Source organism: Spea bombifrons, chromosome 10 (genome assembly GCF_027358695.1).
Source record: "Spea bombifrons isolate aSpeBom1 chromosome 10, aSpeBom1.2.pri, whole genome shotgun sequence".
NCBI classification, from domain to species: Eukaryota; Metazoa; Chordata; class Amphibia; order Anura; family Pelobatidae; genus Spea; species Spea bombifrons.
The window spans coordinates 38,004,259-38,027,017 of NC_071096.1; the positions used below are offsets into that span (position 1 = coordinate 38,004,259).

Genomic DNA, 22,759 nt, shown 5'->3' on the forward strand with positions numbered 1-22,759 from the left:
AAATGATGCACGGCGGAGGAAATATCTTCCTTAAAGCTTCACCTAGACATGCCGGAGAACAAAAGAACACGATGACAGGGCCGGGGAGAGATCACCGGGGGGCAAATCCCACATACAGCCACGCTCAGGGGATCGAAGCCGGACAAAAAAGTTTTGCCTCTTACCGGTTAACTCTTTGGCATCCAAGGCTGGATAAGCTAGCGATAGTTAACGTGAATTGCCCGACGCTCTCCTGACGGCGGGACAGGTGCAGCCAACTAACAAGGTGTTTGAAAGTATTCCAAAGAAAACACGAAACGATTACATTAATAAATAAAATATGGTCAATCATTTTAGTTTAATTAGGATGGAATTCTTACTTAATCACCGGGCATTTTCTGGTGAAAACCAGCGATTATTTTTCCGCTTTTAAATAAGAAATGATCTTTTGGGTTTGTGCGCGATTACAAAGTGTTGGCTGGCAGTAAACTTTGGGCTTTGTCGTGGATGTGAACGAGGGATCGTCACAGAGGATAACGAGACAAATACATGAGAGTTAAGATAACGATATCGTTAACATTCAGACGACGATTCACTGGTCGCAAAGCAGCAAAATATTTGGGAAACGCTGATAAAATGTATCGCGCTCTCCGCTGAACCCAATCTACAGTCTCAGGGACTCGGTTCCTTGGTAAAAGTTTGGGAACTTTTCTGCTGGAGTGTAAATGTGCATTTATATTATGCACAGGGAGACAGGGGTCATGTTTTAACCCTTTGCATTATAAGGCATCATGTAATACACGGTTTGCAGTCGAGCGCACATACATTCACAGGGTTAAGCGGCAGATCTGTCCTATGATAAACGCAGAGCGAGGAGGGAAGATAAAGCCCTTTTCCTTGATATACGGAACCGTTACTTATATTACTACCATTCAGTCAGAGAGATGATCACCGATAGCTAAACTTTATCCGGATTATCACAGAAGGAAAGCAGCGCCCTGCCCAGGCATGAATGGGCAAGAAGAAGGGCAAATAGTGCCTGTATCCACTCACCCCAAGTGTTAAAGCTTCATTAACAAGCCTGTGTGCACCCTTTGTCCTTCAACGATCAACCTCTCAGGAGAGGAGGGCTACTAACACCTAAAGCGTAAGAGAATGTGCACAGCCTTATGTGCAAGAAGCGTCTGTTTGGCATCTAAGTGGTTAAACAGAAGGCTCCTAAGGGGAGATCAATGAATTAAAAACTAAAGCTGGACTCGACAATTACCCAAACGATTCCACAAACTCTCGAACAACAAGGACCAAACAGTGCGAAAGCCATCAAAGCCAAAAATCGCAATAAAAGGGGCATTTTTTCCCGGCTGAACACATTTGGGTTTCTCTGCACAGTTTTCGGGAAGTTTACGGCTATTCCAACTTTCTCGCGTGTAAGTGGGATGCTGCGGACGGCGGACAGGAAGATTGTCGTCTGTACGACCTGAACATGTAATGGCTGCAGTCAGTCGTTTGCTACGGAGTGATGGAGTTATACAGATTGCCGAGCAGTCCTTCCGCCCCTCCATGTACAGCCTGTTACTATATGTCAGAGCGTCATAAATCCCAATAATGTAACCGTGTAAAGACAAAACAAACGGAATTACCGGGTGTCTCCGGATCAGACCTCCCTCTGCAGATCCATCACGAAAGGACCATTTATTGTCTCTTTAAATAAAACCACCAGCAATGCATACGTCATTCACCGGGAAAATGCCAGCCGTTTGGGTTTAAAAAATAAAAAATAAAATAATTCCAAATTCTACAAAAATGATGAAAACTGTTAATAAAAGCAAATAAAGAACAAAGTGAAAATGCATGAAACCTCGTACAATCAATGATGTGCGATCGGAATGAAATATTGTGATTAAGCGGAAGGTGTTTGCAAATACTGGGAATATTAAGGCTCCAACTTAAATGAACATTTACTGGGAAAAGGACTGGAAATCATAACGAAACCAGTTTACTTGGTGTCCCTGAAAATAAATATGTAAAAGAGTATAATCGCCTGTCCCTGTACTGCCTGCTATTATCCATTCCAGCTTTCACATTATTAATGCTCACCCAATCATGAAATATTTGACTGGGCGTTTCAAGTTACATCGTGTTAAGAAGATGGTTTTCAAATTTTAATAAAGATATTTAGAGAAATGAATTTTCTGTGTACACAAAGCTAATGGATACTTCTCAAGATAGACACATATATTTATATTTATATATATATATGTGTGTGAATAAACATATATATATGTTATTATTATTATGATTATATATACATTTATTATTTTGATATTTATCCATTCTTCTATCCCATCACAACAAGATGGATGTTAATAGCTCGTTTTCAGGCCTGGACATCATACGTTAGATTCGGTTATAGGTCTGGAGTAACGCATGTGCATCAGACCTATTTACCAATGTCACTCTCAGCGACCGCTCAAACATGCATGAAAATGGTTAAAACTTGGGGATTACAGAAAAAAATGCAGCACACAATATCTTAATAGGTCAGCGTTATCACAACATTAAAGATATTAGGATATTTTCACTGCGACTTCATAAAACAAATCAACAGATGAGCTTAGAATTCATTTTTTCACCAATTTATCTCAATAAAGAAATTAGGAAGAAATCAGAAATATAAATAAGAATTTCTCAGCGTCTGAATATATATCATTTGCTGCGTAACATATCGCATTGTTTATCTGCAGAATTGGGGTTTTGAGCTAAAATGAAAATCTGCTAAATGTATTTTCTGTACAGCAGAAATGATTTAAGGAATATCTAGTTTCGAGCCGCTGGTCAATGCGGACTATTTAGTTGACCGCGGCTACTCGGTGTGGCCCGCTGATCACAGTAGGATTGTCTGCGACAGGTAAAGTTGGTGGAAAGTAGGTAGGTAACCATACTCCAGATCCCTGTTGGCTTTGAACTAAACGGCATTGAAGCGGGAAAGGCAGAGGTGAGATCTGGGACCCCAGCCCAGACAGACAGAGCCTCCTCCTCTCCCCCCACTGTCCCCTTTTTGTTCCCAGACTGAGACCCCCCTCCTTGTTTACACACCCCTCCTGTCACCAGACCTTATTCCCTCTGGGGTACAATCAGCCTCAGCTGCCTCCCAGCCAAACACCCCCCCCCCCCCGCAGCAGAGAAGAGCACATCCAAAAGCAGAAGCCTACACAATGTTCAAAGCAGGTAAATAAAATCACAGCTATCCGTCAATCAGTTCGTAGAGCTGCCGGCAGGTAAAAGGTTAACAGAGTTTGTATGGAATTAATCTCAGTGTCAGAGTTCTGGTTCCTGCAGCCCAACACATATTACAGATACTTTGTACTATTGTATTAAGTAGCAGATATCCCGAGTGTGAGGGGTTAAACTGTGGCAACAATAGAAATGCAATTTACAGTTCCTGCCAGTGCACCAAGTGTTAACTCCCCCAGAATCCTGAATCTCCCAATTTAGAGTAATTTACACTCTTACCGAGTCTGCCCCGAAGTGGGGATAGTTCAGTAAATACCCCGGCAGTGGGGATAGTTCAGTAAATACCCCGGCAGTGGGGATAGTTCAGTAAATACCCCGGCAGTGGGGATAGTTCAGTAAATACCCCGGCAGTGGGGATAGTGCAGTAAATACCCCGAAGTGGGGATAGTTCAGTAAATACCCCGGCAGTGGGGTGCCGGTGCCCGGCGTGCGGTGTGGCGGAAAGTTCATATATATTTACACACAATCTATCTGCACTGGGCACTGCAAGGAGGGCAAGGCCGGGTGCCCCCTCCCTGCCAGGACTAATTGGGACTCATAGCAGATCAGCCAGTGCCCCCCGCCCCGAGAAATAAACCCACACCCCGGAGGAGGACGTTACACTGCCCCTGGTCTAAGCCGAGCACTAAAGGGTTACTGCCCTAATGAATGCCCCCTGCCCTGTGAAGATGCCCCGTTTGCATGAGACGTGCCCGGGGCAGTTTATTAGCCCCCCGTGTAGCCGACGTTCTCTGATGCCCCTGGCGATACGAATATCCGACATGCTTCCAGATCCTGACAGGTGGGTCGGGGGCAGGTGCAGGGAGCTCGCCATGTCCCCTAAGCGGTGTCTGAGGACCGAGGCAGCTGCAGAACCTCCTGGGCGGCCGCCATTCCAACCTCCGCTCAGCTTTGAGAAGCCCGGCTGCCCTCTGAGGTCCCCAAGAGGCTCTGCAGCAGCTCGGATCTCTCGGCTTCCAGGGACCGTCCCGGACCGGTGCGCATTAACGCGTCTCTTTACAATGGAAGCTCCGCCAGGCTGGCCCAGCGAGCCCCGCTTGCTCCGGTCTCAGGACCAGTAGTCAGCCCCTGGTCCGGCTCCCCTCGGCGGGGATGGTTGTCCTCCAGTCCCCCCTGAATGTCACTTCCCTGCCCCCAGCCCTGTGCAGGGAGGTCGCTGAGAGCACAAAATGGCAGGTCTCCGAGGCACCGAATCGCCCAAGTTGGGCACAGGAGCAGCAGCCGCCGCGAGCCCCCCTACTCCGCACCCACCTCCCGGGGCTGGGGCAGCCACTTCAACAAAACTTTCCCCAAAATAACCCAACTTCGGAGGCAGCGAGAGAGCCCTGCGCCCGCAGCACCGGGGGCTGCCACAAAGTAACATTCCTGCGGACCGGGACCCCCCGGGGACCCCCCGGCTCCTGCCCGCTCCGCACCAAAGTGTAAGAGCCGCTCAGTGCGTGACAGCCCTCCAGCCCACGTCACTGCCAGGGGCATTTAATCGCCATGCAGACCCAGGCCCTGTGCCCATCACCGGGGCACCAACACTCAACCGGCTGCCACAGCGGACTCTCCAAACAACTGGGACCCAAAGTAGGGACCACGAAACCGGACACCCGAAAAGCCGAGCCCCCCGCACCTGCCCCCCGCTGCCCCTCTCTGCTTCTCACCTGCTCGGGCAGCGCAGATCCCCGGAGAAAGTGCAGCCAAAGCCTGGAGCTCAGTGAATAATGAGGCATGTCAGGGAGATTGACTTCATCAGGGTCTGTTTCGCTTTTGGGAGGAGGATAGAGAGAGAGGAGGGAGAGTGGGGAAGAGACAGAGAGAGGGGAAAGTGCAGCCCCGGGGAGGAGGGCCGGGGGCGGCAGGGGCTCCCACTTGTCCTAAGTGCCCCCAGCAGCTCCCGGGCACGGGCTCCGAGCTGTGTCCTTCTCGCAGACTGAGCCCGGCTCATTGATAGAGATCACACGCCATTCCCATCCCTCGGACTCCCCCTATCTGTTAGGTGAAATGCATTGTACCATTACAAAAAACCTTCTCCATTGTCGTCTTGGCATAATTCTCAGTAACTAGACGGCTCTTGCGGCATTTATCTCACAGGCAGCCGAGCCCCGGCCCCCAGGAGCCCGTGACCGGAGCCGATGTTGTGGTCTGGCTCCGCGCGGCGCGCTCTGCCATCCTCCCGCTGACCTTGGCGCACACCGATTAAACCCGTTCGGATCTCTATTAGCGGAGCGCGGCCGGGGAGGGGGGCTGCGGGGCTGCGGGTCACTTCTAGAGGGCTGCGAAGAGCAAAAAGGAGGGGGCAAGACCCACAGGGGCCCCTTACCTGCCTCTGCAAACTATTGCCAAGGTGTTGGGAAACTCCAGTGGGGTCCCTGCGAGGTCCCTCCGTGGGCTGATGACACGGAATCCGAGCTCCTGCCTCCGAATGAGGCTGATGGGGACTGTAACCTTGTGGCGGATTTAATGTAAATAAGATTGTTATGGTGCCAATCGCAGGCACACACACACTTAACCCGTGCGCTGCCGGCGGGAGTGGGGAGGGGGGGCTGCAGGCTCCCCCTGTGGCAGCAGTGGGGTTCAGCAGGCACCCGAGGGGTTAATCCCCTGCCATGCCTCCCTGCATTCCTCTCCATTAAATGTGACTTTATTTCCATGCACTGTTTGGGAGATTCTTGAAAACAATACCCGCTGCCAAAGCATTGTGAAAATATGATTTTAATTAATCACGTAGTAGGCACTGAAATTAGCATACAGTAATTAAACTTACAGCAAGAACACAACATCATGGAGGGTCTGTGCCTTAAAGCCCTCCGAATAATCATGACAATGAAATCCAATAAGTTGGGGGGGGGTCCCTTTAAACTTTAGCTGCGGTTTGGGTTGAGATCTCGCCTTTTTTGTAAATAATAAATTGCTTGTAACTGGTGCATTGGGGTATATTGCTGGATAAAGCCAGGGGAGATGGGGGGGGAGTGAAAATGCAATTATGGAGTCCGTGTCCCATACTTTCCAAAAGCTGGCCTCCTCAATAGAGCCTTTGTTACGGGATTATATAATGATTGTGCCGTAATTATGGGAAAAGGAGATTTAGTCATAATAAAAAGTATCCACATACCCCAATGAGATGGCCGTCTCGGGGAAGGGGGGGCTGCGTGATAATAACAGGAATCCTGCATAGAAAGGGTTGACAAACAAAGAGTGGGGGGGGAGCGGGATGTGCATGATTAAGGAGAGATGGAGACAGATTGATCATTCAAAATGCCAAACTGCGGGGACTCTTAAAACATTGATTCAGGTAACACTGGTTTCATCTCAACTCCAACGAGTTCCCGTAAGACGCCCGCGATACGCTTCCAATCCCTTTACCGACCGCCAATAAAGCCGCCCCACAAACAGGTAGCGAGGATGCGAGGGGGCATGAAGCTCGAGGACTTTGTAGGGGCTTTTCATTCATTAACTTATTCATCCCCGGCGAGTTTGTGTCACGTCCTCGCATTTAATTCCTAACGGAATACGTTAAGGATGTAAATGAATGAAACGGCTTTAAGTGCATCAGGGGTGAAAGAAGAATTCCCACAGAGAATGAAGTTTGGGAATTTTCCAGTCCGATGTGTATGAAATTCCCTGTGAATACATCTCCAAATCCACGTTTTCTTCTTAGTAAATTAGCATAGCAATCGCATCAATAATATCGGTATCTCTATGGGAAGATAACGGGCACTCCGGGCTCCCTTTTCTTCCAATTCTTTTAGGATCGCCGATTATATTCTGTGTCCTTTGGAGTTGGTTATTGTAAGTCAAGTGATTCTTTAGCAGTGACAGCAGCGACAAAGAGACAGGGATGGGAAAACAGGTCAAAGGAAGTCGCCATATGGCTTTTAAAAAGGCACTTTTTATGGCATATAATAGGCGAGCCCCGCCGCCAGCGCTCTAAACGTGCCCCCGGAGCAACTTCATCGCAGCGCTCTCTCAATCCTCATTCTATAGATAACCGACGGCAACGTAAACACCCGAAAAACACACGGCAGCTATTTCCCAACGTGCCGGGAATTTATACAGAATCACGAGAATCTCCTTACACCGGACACGTTACCGCAACGTCACTATCTCTCCGTCTATAATCTATATATCTATTATCTATCTGTCTATAATCTATATATCTATTATCTCTCCGTCTATAACCTATATATCTATTATCTCTCCGTCTATAATCTATCTATTATCTATCTATTATCTATATATCCATCTATAATCTATATATCTATTATCTCTCCGTCTATAATCTATCTACCTATCTATTATCTATATATTCGTCTATAATCTATAATCTATCTGTCTATAATCTATCCATCTATAATCTATCTATTATCTATCCGTCTATAATCTATATATATATAATCTATTTATCTATTATCTATCATCTACATCGATCTATCTATATCTATCCATCCATCGGCCCATCTATTATTATTATTATTATTTATTGTTTTATATAGCGCCATCAAATTCCGTAGCGCTGTGCTATCTATCCATCTATAATCTATATTGATCTATCTATATCTATCCATCCGTCTGTCTATCTATCTATCTATCTATCTATCTATCTATCTATCCCCTTTTTCGTTCTTCTGTTCTTATTGCTCTCCAGTTATTGGTTATGGTTTTCGAGGTTTTGGTGGTGAGTGTGATATGCTCTGGAAATTGTAATTCTCAAATATCTGTATAATTAAAATAACCCACATTGGCCCATTTGCTATTTTTCAATGAGAAAAACTTGACACCCAAAAACGTGCAGCAAAGAGAGAAACGGTCAGTTGTGGCTTTTAGGAGTGTTGGGGTGCGTTACGTGTCCGGAGGGGCCGCCTGTGAACTGGAAATGTCTTTATTCCGTATATATATGATGAACTCATATATTTACACCCAAGGTCAGAGCGTTTACAAACAATGTGAATATGTATCCAGTGCAGGAAGTATTGAAACAAAATACAGCGCGCATATCCTCCCCTCACATTCTGAGTTCACTTCTATACTTTAATATATCGAGGAGATACTACGGCTGCATGGACGCCACAAACCTGAATTAAACAACATTCCACCCCGATAAAAACACACACCGAGCCAAGAGACACACAGAGCCAGGGAACGGACAACACAGTTCGGTCTCTTAGTATGTGGCTTAGTACCTTAATGCTGTCATAGTGAAAGGCGGGGGTTGTACGCAGAATTAGTGTGTTTCATATGGATTCTGATGAAATATATCGCAGGATATAGTATCAGAACGTAATCATAAACTTATTGCCTCCAGCACTGGGCTAGCACAAAAGGGGTTAACCAGGAAAGCTGATATTAGACATATTTTGATGAAGGGAAGACCCCGGAATTCTACCCGGACCTCTGTTATGGGAATATGTAAGGCGCCCTGGTCTCACCTCTCGGAAATCATTCTAGGCAGGTTTCTGCATAAAAACCTTTGCTTGTGTTCAAGCTGCGTTGATCTTTGTCTCTTAACCCCTTAATGACAAAATGCTTTGTTTTCAATGGGTTTAGGGACCGCCCATTGTCCTTAAGGGGTTAAATGTGTAAGCAGTCACATATTCTATACAGAGTAACTTGCATGAGGCACTAATGGCCAGCAGGGAAGTTTTAGGAGCCAAGGCCACCTGGATGCTGGGACTGGCATCTCCCAGACTGTGATAATCTCATAAACCGGCCCCTTCTGCGCACGGCTGGACGCGTGGAGACCCCTGTGTTATACGAGGTAAAGCTGGAGAGGATGTTATACGGGAACCAGTTTGTTGTTTGTTTTTCTCTTGTCTTCACATAGATCTCTGTTTTTTTATTCGCCGTTGGACCATTATTACCCATTCATTCATTCATTCATTTATGCAGCTTTATAACCTCGTACTAGTAAAGGGTGCAAACACGGCAGCCGACACGGCAACAAGTCCCAGAACGGGATTTAAAGGTGCTGGGGCCACACGCTACAAAGTGGGATGTATCCACTGGATTTATTCACTGGATTTATTCACTGGATTTATCCACTGGATTTATTCACTGGATTTATTCATGGCGTAAATGTAGATCTATAGTTTGAAGGCAGGTACAAACGGGCGAGCGACACGGAATGGTAAATATTTCAGAGGAACAGGCTTTAAATTGTGAGAAAACTGTTTGTGAATCCTCGCATTCCCATTTAAGTAAGAATGAAGTATTCCTTAAGGAGAAGTATGGCGGGGTTTTAATGTCCAGGAGAGTCTGCCATATGGCAATGCCCTCTGGAGTCGCAGTGTTCTTGGCACAGCGCCACGCAGCCTGGCGTGATAAAGAATTTTCCCATATACTTGGGGTCTGCTCTGCAAACGAGCATCAATCACGGGCCGCACAATCGCCCCCAGCCGCCAAATCTCACCCGTGTTATTTAACGACGACAGCAATCCGTATAGAAAGTACATATACAGTATCCGCACACAGTTAGAAACTAACCCCGGTTAACTCACGGTTTAGTGAATGCACCCAATATTATCAGCCAAGCACGTGTATATTACCATAGAATAAAAGATGGAGCAAGAGTGAATATAATACGTTAGAATATAATAACAGTGACTATATTCATGTATTAAAGTCCTAAAGTGAAGGGGCTGACGCAGAGCATGCAGACGCGTCTTCGTTTGTACATTAAATGTAGTTATTAAGCTGCGTCCCAAATTGTGTTTGTTTTTTGGGAGCATCATGTATGTTTTTTGCTCCATATTCCAAAGGAAATCCGCTCGTTTTAAGCGAGCCACCAGCTGCAGAAAAATGATTTTAAAAAGTATTTTAATTAAACTTGAAATGATTGTGGTATTTCTTTCCAGGATAATGATTTATTTCTTGTTGGATTTTATATCTGTGAGTAAATGTAATTGAGCGCTGCAGATGAGTGATGACTTTATGATCGCCGGCTAAGTCGCAGGCTTATTCCAAACTTGTGAAACTTTACTTATGGATTGGGGAGACTGGTTTTGGATGAGAACCAAAGTTATTGGAAACTATTGGCTAAAGAGGGCAATAAATCACAGAGAGGTAGAAGGAGGCGAGGTATTAAGGTGTGTTTGTGCCAACGTGAACAATGAAGATGTGAATGATATCCCTAGTGTGTGAAAAAGAGCTATTCAGAGAATAACCCAAAAGGTGCCCAAAAAGAACGGGTGACGTAGACGTAGATTTAGAACCCCTGACGTGGCCATTGCCTCTGTGACATACGCTTCTCTGTGCAAAGGCCAGCACATTAGCTCTAATTGCACCGGGCTGATGGGCGATCTGGAGAGACACAAATCTATTTATTGGACTGGAAGTTTTAGACAATTCAGAGCCCGGGTGTTGGATCGAGTACTATTTCAACAGAAGTGCCGACTCTCCTCCGTGCCCTCAACACACTTTTGTCGTCTTTGGTGAGACAGTCCAAGAGTAACGTTTAGAATACATCATTGCCGGCAAAATCTAGAAATAAGAAGCGTGACCTTTTGCGCAGGTCTTTCTGTACCACCGATCAGTTTGCTGTTTTCATAGGTTTATAACTTTGGCTCAATTAACTTAAAAATATCTCATCTACGCCTCCTATATATTATTAGCCTTAAGGAACCTTAAAGGCCCTTTCTTGGCCGCCATGGCTGCAGCTACAATTATTGGGTGCATTTATGTGCTAGGCTGGCGGTGCTTAATCCAGTCCTCGAGGGCCACAAACAGGCCAGGAATCCTCCGTACATCTGCTAAAAACAAGTAGTTCAATTCAGATTTTACCAAAAATGCCTGGGATTTCCAAAAAAGTGTGTCCTGTTTGTGGACCAAGAGTAAACTCCTCCGGTTGGAACCATTGTAGTCTTTTTTTTTTTTTAATATAAAGGAACGCGAGTTCATTTTCTCCATGAAACCAGCAAACATTTATGTAAATCCAACATGTTGAGTTATTTCCTGGAGGTGATAATATTATTACTGAGTTTTCCATCCTTTTCTCAGCTTCTTATTGAATTAGGACTTACAAAGAATTTTACGCAAGTTATGGCTACAGAGGCTCGCTAGTTTTAAATCTATGTTTATTACAGCAATAACATATCTTCCTAGAGCCGTATTGTGTACACGCTACCTCTGTGCTTGCAACAGGAATACAAATACACCCACTGTTTTAGCACTCTCTCATATGCCTTATTGCTTAAGTTAATATTGTTCGGTGACATACTACGTTGCGCTAAGAATAAAAGCCTCTTCCTACTCACATGAAAGATGGAATGGAGGGCTGATGGTGAAAATTCTTCATCTCAGTGAGCGAGGCAGGAACAGTCAGATGCCGGGAGTTTGTTCAGGGCGAAAGTCTAGAAGGAAAAGGCGAGATGAGTCTATTTTTATTAAACAAGGACAGTGATTTGAATTGGGTTCCATAATGAAATGTTAATAATATTGGTCTCGGTGCGCGGCATTTACGAGCCGACCTGCCCAACACTTTAAATGCAAAGGCTTCTTAGACAGAAGTCACATAATTCATCTGGGATTAGAACTTTTTGGACACTTTTTGAGTGGGGAAGAGTCGTGGCGGCGGGCGACCTTTCCCGAGCCTCAGACATGGTTGTAGAATTCATTCCGAAGCGCTGTGATATTATCGTTACCTGGCTGGAGGAAAGTTTGACTCAGGACCCCCACATTACTCATTAGCTAGGGTAAGAGAAATACTTTAAAGCCACGCCACCGATGGTTCTCTCTGACATCAGATCAGCCACCAGGCGCCGGTGACTTCTGAAGTAGGTACATAGTAACATATCGTACATGTTTTACTGCGCTGGGACTATGTAGTGGGTGCCGGTCACGCTTTGGAAAGATCGATGACAATTTAACCCAAGCTGTTTACATTTCCCAAGGAGTTAAACATCACCCAGCTTTAGCGGAAACACAAAGACGAGAGTATCCTTGACCCGATGAGTTTTTAATCCTAAAGGAGAGCTGGGGGAATGCAGGTAGAATGTGCTGTCAGTTTCTAGATTTCTTTTGTTTCTCGACAGGATCGACTGATTGTGCCTTTATTATATTATTCCACGCGTAGCTCTTTCAATCCTTCTTTCAAAGGATGCCTATCCAAAGAGCTCTTCAGATCTCTGCATTATTTCCCAGCTTTCTCTGTTATTAACAACAATAACAAGCATTTATTTATTTATTTATTTATTTTACACAATGAAATAAAGGAAAGTGATGAACCATGACAAAGGCAGGAATTAATTGCAATAAATGCTATGCTTCTAAAATTGATAAGCAAAGCTAAAGTATCTTCAAAATAATAATCCACTAAAAACAGAAATGTCCACTATTTTAACTCATTTTGCATTTGTTTGAATCGATTGCATTCTGTGGTTGGCAGGTAATATGTTTCATACCCGCTCTGCCCATGGTTAACCAACTAGAAGCCCAGAGCACGGTTTTTCCTGTTATTTTGGAAATCGGTTTGGAGATTTTAGTCCAATCCAGTGATTTTCCTCCCCAGAGACTAAACATGCCATCTGTGAGACACATCCAATCCCCACCAGCTCCAAGGCATGCAAGAGCCAAGCGACGGTCCAACATGTCCCATCTGTACCATATGTTGGCATACCTCTGCCGTCTCCGCGCGGATATCCAGTCGCATTCACCATCGCGCCTCATCATTCGCACATCGCAAGCAGCGTATTGCGCTCGGAAAGCGATGTTTCTAGGCGGAGGTTGGAATCTTAGCAGCGAGAGGCCGGGGAACGTGCTGCTATTAATGCCTTTACGGATTCGCACACCGACGGATGCTGTTTAATTGTTTGGTAACTTGCGGGAAGATATGAAATGATGAACGTTAAGCACCGTCGTAATATTGTGCGCGTTCTTTTCTTTTCTGATCACAGAGATGACAGTCAGCTCTTGTCACAAACACAACAATATCAATCTCAAAGCGTGTCCCTGGAATATGTATGTATTACATTAACCCTGTGAATGCTGCCACAACGTATTAGCAATAATAGCTAGCGGGAGAAAGCAAACCCCTCTTTATCCTTTTTATATTTATGTTACTGCTCTTAGTATCCCCCCCCCATTCTTTGATTAAAGGTGGAGAACACAGACTACGGTGAAAAATATGGAGTTTTATTTACAGAAATCATCATATTTGTTCTCGGTAGAGATTTATGCACTTAAAGCAGGTTACTTTAAATGCGAATAACAGCATTACATGGCTGTGCAAATGAACTTCGTCAAACGTATCGTGGTTCTGTTACTCGTTTCCAGCCGGAATAAATATAATCGCTGCGTTATATCAGCGGGAATGAATTTAAGATGAGTTTTGGAGTAGATGGTTTCCAAATGTGTAAAGACTTATGGGGTTCGCTAAGCGTCCGTCTACCTCCCCCCAGACCCGTTTAGTCCCCTTTCAGCCGATCGGACGAGTAGACTTGTAACGTACCTCCTTTGGTCTGGATGAGGACTGCTTAGTAGACATGTCCCTTCATGCAAATACGCATTTTACTACTATTAAAACAGTGAAAGTTTATATCACTTGGGAATCAAAGTCAATAACAGCCAGGCAGTAAATAGAATATGTATGTGGCTGTAAACCGCCCTAATAATATTACACAATAAAAAGCCAGCTTACTGGTGATGTGCCCATTAGTGCGCACGGAGATGGGAGATACAGGGCTTAGACGTTTCTCCAAACAGAAAACATGTAGCGGTTATTCGAAGGGCCGAACCGAGCAAACTGACGGCAATAGCAAAATATAAATTCTTTTATAATTTATAAAGTGGCAATATATTCCGCAGCGCTGGGTAACGGCGTCCCATAAACGCATATTATATATACACGACACCCATAAACACCCGCTGACCGATAAGGCCTGGCCATGGGTTCTCCTTCGCTAAATATCCCAAAACACGCGTTTGGTTTTAGGAGCTTGTATCGGACTGGCAGCCCGGTTAGTAATAGGGAAGACATCCGAGGGCATCCCACCTGCTCACAACAATTCACAATATGACAAGGATACAAGAACGGAAAATAAAGTGACCTTGGAACCAGAAGAAAGTCCACCGGCCATTACCTGTTTAACAGAGGCCTGACGGGATTTTATCTAGTCGTTACCCTTTTCGGCTTTGCATCGGACATCTAAACTACAACTGGTTATGGAGGCAAAATATATACCTGCTCCCAATAAACCAAGTACATCCAACATACAAAGAAGGATTTTCTAATTCTAATACAAATTGCGATGCTCTCCTTTGGGCCGTTTGGGACGGAGCTTCACTCGGTAATATCCCGTGGCTCAATGAGATAAACAGCCGAGGGGTCAGCGGAGGCACCGCGTGTTACACTTAATAGGTACTAACTTGGCAGGTCTGTCTGCGCAGGACATTTTTCTCTTACAATGCTCATTGTGAACAGACATACCAAGCCTTCATTAAATAAATAATCGTTATATATGTCGGAGGATTTATTGCCACTTAGTGTAATGCTATCTGATGGTATATAAGAGAGCAAGTTTAAAGACCAAAGACAGATGTCAGTGGTTTATGGTTTAAATGTATTTATTTCTCTATATTTTTTTACATGTAAGAGAACTTGCCGCCGTGCCCATGTTCGAGCAATGTCGGGGGGTATTATGCCTCGATTCGTGCATGATCATCTGGTATATGGTCCTTTCAGATCCTGCGACAAGGTATCATTCTAACTCATGGCTGTAAAGACTTGCAGCATGCGTCTCTGTGAGCCTGTAGTGTTTATTTAAAAAAATGTAAAACAAAACCGTATTTCCTGCCCTGACATGGTCCTCATACTTCAATCCTGCCCTGACATTAGCCTTGCAATAAAAAAAGGATATAATAGATTTTTTTTTTAGACAATCATCCAATTCCTACAACCAAAACACGATAGCATGAGCATATTCCGTAAAAAAGTCCCCATTCCTAAACCCTACAGCAAGGTCATGTGATCAAATGGCGTGAGATGGGTAGGGAAGCCTGCTAAGCGCTCTCTGATACATAAACGTTGCCAAACAGAGCATTGAAGTAATCGATATTGATGAAACATTGATGGCACGTTCGCTGTATCAGCGCGTGAAAATAACTGTGCATAATTCCGCAGCAATAATGTCCGCGTCCCGCATATACTTGACCTTGATTACTTGACTGGTAATGAATGTATAAAAATGTAAAGGCTTCTAAATTGTATCACATAGCCGATAAATTCCAGATTTTTGGGGGGTTGGTGAATTCTGAGAATGCTCTTTTTCATGTCAGTATGATTCCTATTAATCACGCTGGGGATTTCATTGATATAAATGACCAACCAATGCCGGGGATGACAATGCTTGATATAAAATGACCTTTTTGACTAGAAAATAACAATGAAAATGGCCACATTCTTGTAGAATTGTACAATCTGATCACACATCACTTACATACCGTAGATGCCCCATTCATTGAATGGCTTCGGGTCCCCATGGTGGTCCCTGGCCAGTGATGCTGATATCACTCAGCGATATCCAGAAACCGGGTTCTACTGGAAAGTACGGACAATGGGAAATAATCGGGTACACCTTGCGCAATCACATATTTCCTGACTGCCTCCCAGAGCAGCTGAACATATGATAATATATTGCACCATTTCTGCCAATGTATTTAACATATTCATATATAAAACTTATTTAAAGCAATGCAGACTACAATAATCTATCATACTCTGCTAAAGTAGGTACACGGAACACGCATGCGGAATGCATCTCAGTCTGCCTGGAATCCCAAAACTCAGATTTTTTTTTAATTCAAACACTTAAACGGGTAAAGTGCTATGCTCCAATAAATTAAAACGGCTATCTGCTCTGCATATCAATATGAAATTATTAGCGCATTAGAGCCTAGTCTGGGTTTTTGAGGGCATGCACACGCTCATTAATTGCTACGAGATTGATATTAAACGAGTTTACATTGATTATACTTTTTTTTATATAAAACAGGGGGTTGGAACAGACTGATGTAACTTCCAATTCTGAGTCTCACAGTAACCAGGGGTAGGGTTTCCATAATAATTACTTTCCAGATGGAAAGAAGCAGAAAGCAGTGATTGACCACGTAGATTGTCATCATGGAGTACTATCCAGTTTAATGAATACGGACAGAAAAACATCGACAGGTCTCCTTGTAAATCTTTCATCTCCATCCAGTTGGTGCCGGGTCAGATTTGATCTGCCGCCCTATGCCATCGGCCAGTTCTCCAGCCTTCTATATTAAGGAGCATGTTGAATATTTACACATGCTTGCATATATTAAATGCAGATTCTATGCCTTCCACTTATGGGCCGTTCTTTCTGCTACAGTTTAGAGGATAAACCCAGAAACAAATATTATAGGGACGCATGATGCTTTATAGAGGCTGGGAAGCTGAAGGGAGGAACTCCCATCTATGGTGCAGGAAGTAGAAGCAAGAAATGGCTTTATCTGACACACTTTGCCACTTGTATGGCAAACGTTGCGAATGAATGAAAATTTCGGTTCACTGCTCTCTTAAATTACAGCTTATCTAGTATTTGGCGTTACAAAAAAACTCTGCACCGCGCAGACACGCAACAGCAAGTCATGCTACGTATATATATGTCGCAATCTGTCTGCTCGCACACAGGTGCCGGATAGAATGTCGCGTGTCCGCGTCTCTACTTATTACCATTCAGATTAACTGTCTGGTTTGAAGATGGCGTACAGGGGAGATCCACGTTGCCACTTTGCTTAGTCCTCGCAATCTTCTTATTCTCAATATCTCTTTCATGTTTAGCATAAGGAGCTGCTGATCAGATATGCATCACTAGATCAGAGACATGCCTAGGAAACATGTCATTATCATGTACTGCGAGGTTGTGTTAGAACACCCCTGGGATATTGTTGTTCTAGGTCTATATATATATATATATATATAAAGTAAGATATTCTTTGCACAATGACGTCTGATACATATCTAAAAAATTTCCAGTAAACTGTTAAAAGACAATCTCTTTCTGTGCTCTCTGTATTAGTATAACGTTACAGCTTCACATCCACTTTTCAGAACATTAAGCGTCGTAAAAACAAAATTATAAATGGGAAAAGGAAACTAAGTAAGAACTGAAAAGCCAGTAAAAGCATCAGAAATATGGAAAGGGAAAAGCAGGCAGAAAAGGGACTAATAATCTGCGTATTATGACATATGAGAAGTGGGGTTAATGCCGGCAGATTGTGTATACGGCCGACGATCTTTCAGAATGCTGTTGGCTCCTGGCTGTCAGGTCGTATTCGCTTTTATGTATAGAAGTTGTTTTGGTCCCAAACACTCAGTAGAAGTAATGAGCTATGTATAACTTTCAGACATTGTGGATAATGTACATTGGAGGGAGCAGATCACTTAGAAGATGACTTTAATGTTCATTTTGAGTAGTAATTGACTAATAACAAAATTGTATATTGTCGTAAACATTTTTCTGACTTTAGTTATTTTGTTGCAGATTAAATTTGACTTCTCAAAAGATGTGCAGGGCAAAGGCTGACAACCTTTACTAACGGGTAAAAAATGTTCAGACTCTAAAGGATTCACAGCCAAATATTTACAATTTTACGCCCAATATATTCAGGAGCACATTTATTTCCGGCTAATAATTTAAGAGGTGCCTGACCGCAGATCTTGCTGTTAATTTTCAGGAGAATATATATAATACAGATATGTCCTAGATGGAGCAAACCGAGGTGGTGGAACTAAACTGCACGCTTGGTTTCCATACAGGGGCTTACAATCGGAGACCAAATCAATTTAATATCATAAAACATAAAACTATATTCCAGAAGTGGGATCTAACCGAAACTATAGATATAAGATAAGCGAAAGCTATAAAGACAAACGCATCGGAAACCAGAGACTATGTCCTAGGTACAAGTAACTTGTGTAGCACCAGCTACGTAGCTAAGGATCGGGCCCATGGAGGGTAGTATTGTGGCTACCATGCAGGGGTTGTTACATCAGTAGCCCCCCAACAATATTATGCCTATATCAGTACTCTTAACAATCGCATATCATAATCGTTAAGGAATAAATTCAGGCTAGCAATTTGGTGATGAGTTATTATGATGATATTTGTTTATTATACAATGAAAGTATTATAATTATATTATAAATATTATAGCGAGACTGATGGCATTGTGACATGGCACGGTCAGGTACAGAGAACTATGTCCGCCTGGAGACACGAGGATAGAGACCTGTCTGCTATTTGCCCAATCTTCCCAATGGCGAGTCCACAACCCCTGGTGATGGCAGACCTGGCCAGGACGCGGAGAAGAGATAGATATATACTAGCACTGACCCAGAACTACTCCTGTAATAACCCAGTAATATTGGCTGTATTAAGAAACCAACTTATAACGCATTTCTCTTCCCGTACTGAATACATGCCAGTGTGTTTTATTACAGTGAAAACGCTCCATAAGAACAGGTTTAGCCCTGAACCAGCATTTCAGCTGCACTTAAATGAAAGACTTTGTATCAGTGAGAGGGTTTCAGTGGTTACTGGGTGTCCTTGCTGTTCATTTTACCAAAAGTCTGAAGCAGATGCGGTTAATGTGTTTACTAGACACGTGGGTACGGCTTGTAGGTGTGATGGGCTGGTTCCTGATAACTGCAGTCCGTCCGTACATGGGGGTCCCGCGCAGAGAGCTCGCGGGGGGGGGCTGCGGTTAAACAGAATTAGCAGCCAATTTAAAAGCCCCTTATTCCTAGTCTTGAGTAATAAGCAGTAACAGTTCGTGTAACCAGGCAGTCCTTGAGAAATGAAATGCCTTCACAAACGCAGGGATGCTAATTCCCTCGCAGTACATCTATCTATATCTATCTATCTATCTATCTATCTATCTATCTATATATATAGAATCTATTTACTAACAAGCACTTATTGTAAAGATTCTCTCATGTAGTCTTCTGCCCATAGCATAACCATTCATCACAAAGCAACAATGATGTCATATCTGACCATACTTTGTACTTTGCTGTGAAATAAATGTTTTTATGTAATGTGACTTTAAGTGTAACGTGTAGTGAGTTCAATCACCCACAAAGAGACCGTGTGGACATCGTGGTAGCAAATTATTAGATAAGAAAAGCCCACAGTATACTCTGGCTTATTCGTAAAGAGTAATTCTGGTGCAAAGTTTGAAAAGTGATCTTTTATCACCATTGGAGCCGAATATATACAATGTTGCACGTAATTCTAAACATGATCAGATTTTGAAGATTTTACATTAATAATGCTGGGTTCTCATCACTTGCAGCCGGTGAATGAAATGACACGGCCTGGGAATTGTGTGCAATATGCAGCGTCCCTAGGCCTGGGAATTGTGTGCAATATGCAGCGTCCCCAGGCCTGGGAATTGTGTGCAATATGCAGCGTCCCTAGGCCTGGGAATTGTGTGCAATATGCAGCGTCCCCAGGCCTGGGGTAGAAAGGCAACAAACGGCTGTCCATGAGATGCTTCTCGGTCTGCCTTTGGTGCATAAACACCTAACTGAACATCCTTTGGCGGTTGCATACAGGGTGAAAGCGTCTCTTATCCTGAGAAGAAATGTACGATATTCCTCTATCCTGTAATACATACTGCAGGATTACTTTTTTTTCTTCTGAAATTTCTCACATTTCAGAAAAGAAAGAAAAAAAAAAAGTATCCGCTGAGACATTTTATCAAGAAAATTCTACCCTAAACTTGCTTTGTTACCTGATAACAACTGGTTTGTTAGTTAATGGCCAGAGGCAAGGCCAAGGCCAGTTAATGCTCCAGCTGTCCAGTCATTAACTGCAGTAAAGACTGATTTTTCGGAGGTTATTGCCGTTATAAAATATTCTCTAAAGATTATACCAGCGATAGTGCCGAGGAAAAAAAGTATTAGTGGCTGTAGTCTAACTGAATGGCTGCATTTGAAAAATTGGTCATTCCCTAGCGGTTCATAACCTATTTTCCTACAGTCAAAAGCAAGCAGTGCTCCGCTGGTTTTATAGAAGCAGGCAATAAAAATATTGGCTGGGTTAAATTGCCAGTGTATTATGACATTAACCATTATTTCACTGTATTTAATTTGGCCGTTTTCACGATGTATCATGACTTAATGCGGAGGTGCAGAGGTAGAAACCGGTGTTAGTTTTGTAAATTCACACATTCTATAAAACGGAACGGTATTTTATACGACGCGGTGCGGCGGCCGGAACGCGCTCCTTTTAAATGTGTCTGTAATGCGATGCATTTTGCATTCTCCCATTTATCATTTATAAAAAAAGTAAAGCTTGATGTGCCCTGTGTTTGACTCGGTAGAGCCGTACACTGACAGCGGTTATACGATGATCTGGTGTGCTCGAGCTGCGCAGCGCCAGACGCAGACATATATTTGCGGTTGCCCCTATGGGTAGACGGCCCGGGGAATAACGCTCTGAGCCGCAAAGCTTGGCGATGCGATAATCAGCAGCGACGTATATATATGTCGCAATCTGTCTGCTCACACAATCTGTCTGCTCCCTATGAAAACTTTGCACTTTCTTTGGAGATGGTTACGTTTGCGTCATCCACCTTTAGTTTATTTATTTACCTTTAGTTTATTTATTTACCTTTAGTTTATTTGTTTACCTTTAGTTTATTGATTTACCTTTAGTTTATTTATGTATCAGTGTTACGTATAATAACAGTGACTTAAATACATGATTAGTATTATTAGTATCTTTTATTTATATAGCGCCAACAATTTACGCAGCCAATAGAGGTACTCATTTAAGGTAAAATACCTTAAAATACCATAAAAAAAACATTCTTTTCAGAAAAAGCGATGCTCTCGTAATGAAGGCTCATTGGGGTCCCACGAATGTAGGTTTAATAATTTCCAACCTGGACATGCAAACGTAACAATATGGGGTATATATTTTTTTTCCTCGCTGAAAAGAATATATAAAAAGAAGTAGTAATTAGACATTAGAATTAACAGCTAGCTATTAATGTCAGGCGTCTCTGCTCCTGCTTGTCAATACGTACCTGTTTCCTCAATTTGGTCAGCTCTATCTAATATGAATCTAAACAAACACCATCAAGTATTCAGGAACCGCTCCATTGTTCTGCTCTGTCGTATATTTTCTGACAATAAATTGAAATTCATTCTTTTACATGTTCTTCATATAGTTGGCAAGCACAATAGAAAAATTACAGATACAATAAATAATTTGTATTTACATTTCTTTAGCTATGGTAATATTGTACTTTAAAAGGCACGATAATAAATCAATATTATGTTCTTCAATATAATGGTCTAATGCAATTTCATTTTTGAATATGACAATCATAGAAATAAAAGTTTCTGGTGAAAGCACAGAATTGAAGAAATGATTTGAAATGAAACGTACAAATGGATTAGAATATACTACCTTTCTGTATCCGAATGCCTCCGTATCGGCAGGGGACCACAGGCAATTTAATAGAAATGGCAATGGTGCCTGCCTACCCAGCAGCAATTGCCCCATCTGAATGTGGAGCAAAGGAAGGGGCAACACTATCAGCAGTACCTACCATCCACGGATGTTAAAGCCTTATGGATCTCCTAACTAGAACACTTTTAGGTAATGGTTAAGTCCTGGACTGTTAGTGTAATGTAAGGAAGCTCGATGAAATGTAGGGACGTTTTACTTCAATGAGAGGGCGGTAGATAAATGGAAAAGACTCCCAGCAGAAGTGGTAGAGGGTAATACAGTGGGGGAATTTAAACATGGATAGGACAGGCATATGGCTCCTGAATCTAGGACGAGACCAACGACTGATTCCGTAAGAGAGTCTTACAGAAGGAAAAATGGGCAGACTAGACAGGGGCCGAATGGGGCCGACCTGCCGGCAAATGTTTTTTATGATCCTTGAGCACAGGTTTGAGAACAAACAGCATGGAAAGTTGCCGACACCTACAGTTGGTTCCCATTCCAAGTTTCAATACTAGCCCGATTTACAACGACTGAAACGCACGTAATTAGTGTGAATTTCCGGGAATTTGTGTTATTGTCGGGATCTGGATATGTGGATACGTGGATATGGATTGTGGAATTAGGGTTAGGGCCGAAGACGTCATTTGGGTTTAGAAGGGTTAATGATAATACAAACATACTGACTGGTTTAAGTGAGTTATTCGGGTTGGGGTACTTAGGGGTACTGGGTTGATTGGTTTATTTCTTTTATCGGGGCACTGATATTTATTTGATTGTATTTCGTGGATTGCCTGCCATTGCCTTGGTTGTCACTAACTACAGGATTCACACGCAAACTTCTTCTGTCTTGTAAAGAGTGCTATCTTGGACACGCATGAAGCGCAGCGTGTTTGTTTTCGCAGAAGCAGGGTAATCTTAAATGCAGACTTTATTAGGGCTCTGTAGGTGTATTTTTGAGATTCTCCAAAATTAGAATGAGTTGGAACACGGAAATGGGAAAAGCTGGGAACACATCA

At 43.2% G+C, this 22,759-nt stretch overlaps 1 long non-coding RNA gene across 1 annotated transcript in view; it reads right to left on the bottom strand.

Annotated features, from left to right (window-relative positions):
- The window catches only part of LOC128466981 (uncharacterized), a 59,281-nt gene extending 54,261 nt beyond the window's left edge, over nucleotides 1-5,020 (bottom strand). Inside the window, exon 1 of the long non-coding RNA XR_008345658.1 lies at nucleotides 4,923-5,020. This is a non-coding gene — a long non-coding RNA (uncharacterized LOC128466981). The remainder of the gene's footprint in view (nucleotides 1-4,922) is intronic.
- Between the last annotated feature and the right edge of the window lie 17,739 nt (nucleotides 5,021-22,759).